At 35.3% G+C, this 6,763-nt stretch overlaps 1 pseudogene; it reads left to right on the top strand.

The window, feature by feature from the left end:
• The first annotated feature begins 5,855 nt into the window (after positions 1-5,855).
• On the top strand, positions 5,856-6,247 carry LOC141550645 (cytosolic iron-sulfur assembly component 2A pseudogene; annotated as a pseudogene).
• Positions 6,248-6,763: the final 516 nt, after the last annotated feature.

The following is a 6,763-nucleotide window of genomic DNA, read 5'->3' as shown; positions in this document are numbered from 1 at the left end:
CCCTTTCACTTTGACACATTAATAAATTAATAAATATTCTGGGTATGATTATTTAAAAACTTCTAAATATTCTTTAGTTTTCTGTTTTCTAGTTCACGATTCCCTGTCTTTTCCAAAATAATAGCCAATTCTTTGCAAGTTCACTGAAAGCAAAAGCTAGTCTTTTTTTTTTTTTTTTTAAATAGGGAATTTGCCTTTCTCCAAACCTCTGACAACCTTACCATTGCCCATTTTTCATGAGGTTTCAAAGCGATCATACTGTCAGTTATTTCTATACTTAATATAACAGCTAATAATAAGAAAGTAGCATACTCATCAAGGACAATAAGTTACATTCTTATTATATATTTATTTATTTCTGGAATCATCTCCCTATTTGTCAGTATTTTTCCCTGTACTTCACTTCCCACTTTAAATATTATAATTGGAAGAAAAAAAATAGGAAAGCTTTTTATCTCTCTATTGATAGCTATCATCTTTCTTTGCCACTACAAAAACAAAACAAACAAAAACAAACAAAAAAAAAAAAAAAACCAAAACAAACAAACAAACAACAACAACAACAACAACAACAAAACTCATTCCTATCTCTTTCTAGATTTTCTTTTGGCAAATATGAGTTTAAAAAAAAAACTTGGTAAAACACAAATAAAACTTTTTTGTTGTTGTTGCACTTAGTTTACTAGTTAGTCTTAATTTATTCTGAATTTTACCATTTCTAAAATCGTTCTTAACATAATAGACCATACTTGTATATTCATCTTCTAATTCTTGCTCTTACTTCTATTCTTTGTATTTAAAAAATCTATTTACATGATGCTTCTTTGTGTTCTGCAAATTTTTGTATATAGAATTTGGAGAAACAAATAGTACTCTTTTTGATATTAATTCCAAAATGGTAAAGGACTGGAAAAAATTTATCCTAAACAATTTTTGCCATGGAATTTGTGGCACTATTGTTGTAAGTCAAATAATATTTTCTCTTAATGAGATGTCTCTGATACTATGGTAAATGGATCTCATTTATTTATTTAAAAATTGCTAGTTCATTGCATACTTCATCATATCTAAACTGCTTAAATTCCACTGTGTAGCTATGTCAACCTTTGCAGTTAAATTTATAATTATTTCCATCATCATTATTTTTATTTGTAGACCCTAAGAAAAAAGTTTTTAAATTGTGTTGATAGTTTATTTTCCCCCTTTGTATAGCATTAAGAAGAATAAAAGTGCTGTCAAATTAAAGGTTGGTTTTACCAAGTCCCACTTCTGACACATTTTGCCCATATGACCAAATCATTTAACTCCTCATTTCTCCAAACAATCTTCATTTTTAGGAAAGATATTTTGAGTTTCTTGTAAAGTTAATGCCTTATATCAATGAATCTGCAAGTATAACTCCTAAAGCTTTCCTGAATTTTCATTAAAGTTTTATAGTAGTAAGATAGTATTCCATGAGCTCATTTTTGTGTTAACAAATTATAATATATGCTTTATTTTAAAATCTTGTAAGCCTTTCTATATCATTTGTTAACATTTTTGTTTATGTTGTTCTCTTTTTCCCATATTACTAACCTCTAAACTTCACACAATATATACTCTGCACTCCAGCCAAAATTAACTACATATATTAATTTTTTGCATCACTTCCTGACCTTTTCAACATTCATCTCTTAACTTATGCTGTCCCCTATGGCCAGAATGTCTTTTTCCTTCCTTCCCTATACACCCTATAATTTGAATTCTTCAGCCTCTATTAAAGCTAAATTTAAAAGTTATTTCATTCAAGAAGCCTTTACTGAATTTTCCTATCAGAAAGTCTTCTATCTTACTATGTTTTAGAGTATATTTCTAACTCACCACTAATGTAGTACTGCATATGTGGGTATTTTGTTCACTGTCAGATTCTAAATTCCATGAAAATTGTGACTATGCATTACATAAATGTTTTATCTTCTGTACCTGAAATGTGTTTTTCACAGAATATATTCCTAACAAATATTTGTTGAAATGACTTTAAAATCTTCAGGTTCAACTCTATTTTACAAATGAGGAACTGTAATATTCTCCGTAAAATGTAATATTCTCTGTTGAGTTTTTCTTGGGGGCTCTGGAAGCAGCCTTCATTTCAGTTCAGTAATCACCTCACAAGTAGCCAGGGGTTAAAGTCCAAATCCTTTATTATCTTTTTCAATGTCTTGTCTCCTTTCCTGAGCCCAGTTAGCTTTCTTAGCTCTCTCTTTGGTTCCAAGAGCTTGAGCTCCCACCTCCCTTCTCTGGCTTCTGAATCTCCCTGACTTCCAAGGGTTTGTTCTTCAACCTCCAGCCACAACAAAGGTGGAAGATGGAATAAATCTACCTCAGCGTCTGAGAGCTTCTAGTGCACTTGTCCTTCTGGCCCTGAGAACTTCTTCCTTATATGCCCCACACTGAGTATATACCAATCATTATATCACTAGGAAACTATCATTTGCTAGGATTAAATAAATGCTAAACTAGATTTAACCATTCTCTCCTCAATTCCACTTAGTACCTTGATTCAAGTTCTGGCCCATAACAACTCCTTGTAGGATTAAATCAATCATACTTAACTATTGCTCAATCTATATCAATTCCACTGACTTAGTACCTTGTAAGAATCCTTTGTTTCAAGTTCAGAGTTCTGGCCTATAACATCTCCCTCTTTCTTTTGTTTTAGAACATAGGAGGTCACACCTTCCCTGACTGCTCAAAAAATGGGTGAAAACACCATAACAGGAGGTGATCATGCCCTCCCTGACTCCTCAGGAAAGGAGATGAAAACAACAAAGGAAATGGGAAATCAAATCAGATTAGTGGGTTTCTGAAGAGGCACACTCTTAAAACAGGTACACACATAAATCCATCAATATGGGAGGTGTTACATATAATTACATAAATTATATAAGAGAATAGTAATATAACATAGGCTAGTAGTGATGTAACAAATAACATGAATCAACATGAGGAATTATATATGTCCATAAATCATCAAAATAATACAAAAGGAATCTATTGTCCATTAGTTCATGTGCTAGGAATCCAATAATTCCTGCAAGTTTTGAAGTCCTACAATATCTCATCAACAATTTTTCATCTCAAGGAATCCAATGATTCCTGCTGGTTTTCAAGTCCTGCAACAGTCTCATCTTGTGTTAGGGAATCCAATGATTCCTGCAGATTCTGTTCTTAGGTCTTCTCCTTTGTTTCCAAATTTTTCTCTTTCTGTTGTCTATCTCCAGGTGCTTATTGCCACCCATCCATTTCCTTCTCTATCTGTAGAAATATCCTTTCTCCCAAGTAGTTTATATATCTAGTCCCTTCTATCACCACTTTCTAAATCTCTTCTCATCACCTGGTAATTACACTGAAGCTGCTCACACTGCACACTGCCTTTCTGTTGGGTTAAAAAAGCCTGTATTCTCTCCAATTGTAATCCCTTTCTCCCATCTGAATTGCTTTTTTGCTGATTGATCACATCAGAGTCCTGAACTTCTAAAGACTCTCTGGGTGTAAACTCAGCTGCCATCATGCCCCACCTGTCTTTTGTATGATATCTTGGAGCTGGGCCCTGTCTCTTATTTCCCTGGGCCAATCTACATTCTGAGACCCAGTGGAAGCCCTTGAGGCATTTTGGACATAAGGTTGTAGGTCTTCTCTCACCCTGTCCTCTCTATCTCTGTACCTACATTGGACTCTCAAATGTCCTATTTTTCCACACTGAAAGCATTGATGAGTGTTTCTAGAAGTCCCTTGCCAAGAGAGACTCTGTCTTCCCATGTTCTTCATAGTTTCGGTATAATAAGCATTTGTGCAAACTGTGGCACAGCATCTTATGATCTCCTTTAAAGGAACATCTTTGTGTAGTCCCCATATAATTCTTCTGCAAACCTCATTGGCATTTTCCTTATCCAGTTGTCTTATCATAATTCTTGTAGCTGCATTTTCTCTAATGGTTCTTGTGAAAGTTGTTTGCAAATGTCCCACAAAATCTGCAAAGGGTTCATTGGGACCTTGCTCTATTTTTGTGAAAGCTTCACCTGAGAGGAAACCCCAAGCTTCTATAGCAGCAGTAACAATTTGCTCATACACTCCTATGGAGTAATTAATCTTTGCTGAATTCTCTGCATGCTGACCTTCACCTGCTAGTTAGGTGATTTGTACATTAACTCCAGTTTGCTTATTGTTTTGGGCTTGAATCCTACATAATTCATGATACTATGAAAGCCACAACAAGTTTTGTCCAGGTTCTAAACATGTCCTTGCTATAGATTTCCAATCACTAGGGGTTAAGATTTCATAAGCCAAACTCTCTAGTAACATCTTAAAGTAAGACGATGTAGCCCCATAAAGAGTGCAAACCTTTTTCAAATCCTTATTTTTTCCCAGATCAAAAGGAGTGTATTTTCTCCCTTGTTGACCTGAAGAATCAAGAGCTTCAATCAGAGGGCATGCATTTATTAAATCAGATAAATCCTGTCCTTAATTTTTTGCCTTAACTATGCTTTTTCATATCTTGTCATAGCCTTCTTCATAGGTGGTGCTAACTGTAGCTGCCTTCTCCCTCCACCCATGAAGGATTAATTGAGGGAAGTATGTCAGGGGATGGCTTTTGCTGTGAAGTACTACACTAAATATTGTACTTAACTCCATTCTTATCTGATTCTTCATCCTTTTCAACTAGTTTATTTGGATCCTCCCTCTCCTGATCTTTCTTCTTTTTCCTTATTCCATAACTTATATAATTTCCTAAAGCCATTGGTAGTAAATTATATGTATAAAGGGTTTCTTTGGAAATTGAGTCAGGTCCATTTTCATTATAGAATTGACATAGTTGCTCTCCTACTAAATTCCATTCCTTTAGATTAAATTATTTTTCCTTAGGGAACCAAGATGATGTGTGCTGTACAGTTTTTAAGTTCAATGATCTGCTCCCAAATTATAATCAAACCTTGGCTTTTCATAAGTCTGACAATACTCTCTACATATTTTCCTTGAATTGGAAAAGAAGGCTATTTTCTAAACATCTGTCCCATTTTAGGTGAAGTACTACTTTAGCCCTTTAACAAAGTTTCCTTGTCTAAGTTTGTACTAATTTCTGGGTCGAGGAGACTTTTCCACTGAAATCAGGATCACAGACTTTTCCACTGAAATCAGGATCGTATCTGTCTCACATTCAGACCCCAAAATGTAATATTCTCTCTAAAACATAATATTCTCTGTTAAGGTTTTCTTGGAGTCTCTGGAAGCAACCTTTGGTTTCAGTCCAGTAATCACCTCACAAGTAGCCAGGGGTTAAAATCCAAATCCCTTATTGTTTCTTTCCAAGTCTTGTCTCCTTTCCTGCAGCCCAGTTAGCTTTCTTAGAGACCTATCTCTCTCCTTGGTTCTGAGAGCTTGTGCTCCCACCTGACTTCTCTGGCTTCTGAATCTCCCCAACTTCCAGGAGTTTGTGCTTCAGCCTCCAGCCACAACAAAGGTGGAAGATGGAATGAATCTAACTCAGCCTCTGAGAGCTTCTAGTGCACTTGTCCTTTTGGCCCTGAGAGCTTCTTGCTTATATGACCCACACTGAGTATTTACCATTCATTGTTTCACTAGGAAACCATTATTTGTTGTAGGATTAAATCAATGCATAGCTAGATTTAACCATTGTCTCCTCAATTCCACTTAGCCCCTTGTTTCAAGTTCTGGCCCATAGCATCTCCTTGTAGGATCAGATCAATCATACTTAACCATGCTAAATTAGATAACTATTGTCTCTATCAATTCCACTGACTTAGTACCTTGTAAGAATCCTTTGTTTTGACTGACGCCAGGGATGGAGGAGCAGGAGAATGGAGCAAGTGTCTGGGCTGCTTTCCTGGGTGCTGAGCAGAATCCTGTGGCTCTCAGGTCGCTCTGAGCAGGGAGCTGCCCAGCAGCCCCGGATCATGGAAGAGAAAGCACTAGAGGTTTAAGAATCTAATTCAGACCATCCGGGCCCAAAGAATCCCAATACTTTAGAAGAACTGGAAGTGGTAACAGAAAGTTGTGTGCAAGTTAAGGAGATACATGAAGAAGATTATCTGGTTATTATCAGATTCACCCCCACAGTACCTCATTGCTCATTGGCCACCCTTATTGGTCTTTGCTAACAAGTAAAACTTCAGAGGCATTTACCTTTCAAATACAAGTTGGAAATCTACATTTCAGAAGGAACCCATTCCACAGAAGAAGATATAAGTAAACAAATCAATGACAAAGAGAGAGTAGCAGCTGTGATGGAAATTGTTGAACAGTGTAGTCATTGAGCCTGATTAGCAGCTTTTCTGAAAGTTATCAAATTGTAATCATTTGATATATTTGTTTAATTTGTGTTAAATAGTATGTTCTTTTGTTTATTACTTGGACATTCTGTACCTCCAATTACTTTTTAAAAAGACCATTTCCCCACACAAGATTTAATTATAAATTGGCACCTATTATGTCAATGTATGTAACATTCTCAGGTTTTATCACATTTGCTGATCAAGCAGAAGAATGTTTTCTAGTTACTGTGGAAAAGACACATGACTTTTTCAGATGACCAGTCTGACACCACACTGTTCTTTGAGAGATCAACTATTCCTACTATACACAAACAAAGTAGGCTTTAATCTTTACTCTGTAAAAAAAGAAATAAAATACAGATTATTCTTATAAAACAAAACAAAACAAAACAAAACAAAAACAAAAACAAACAAACAAACAAAAAAACAATCCT

This window comes from Sminthopsis crassicaudata, chromosome 1, assembly GCF_048593235.1.
Source record: "Sminthopsis crassicaudata isolate SCR6 chromosome 1, ASM4859323v1, whole genome shotgun sequence".
In the NCBI taxonomy this organism is placed as follows: Eukaryota; Metazoa; Chordata; class Mammalia; order Dasyuromorphia; family Dasyuridae; genus Sminthopsis; species Sminthopsis crassicaudata.
Note: the sequence above shows the minus strand (reverse complement) of the source record. Positions and strands in the feature narration are given on the sequence as shown.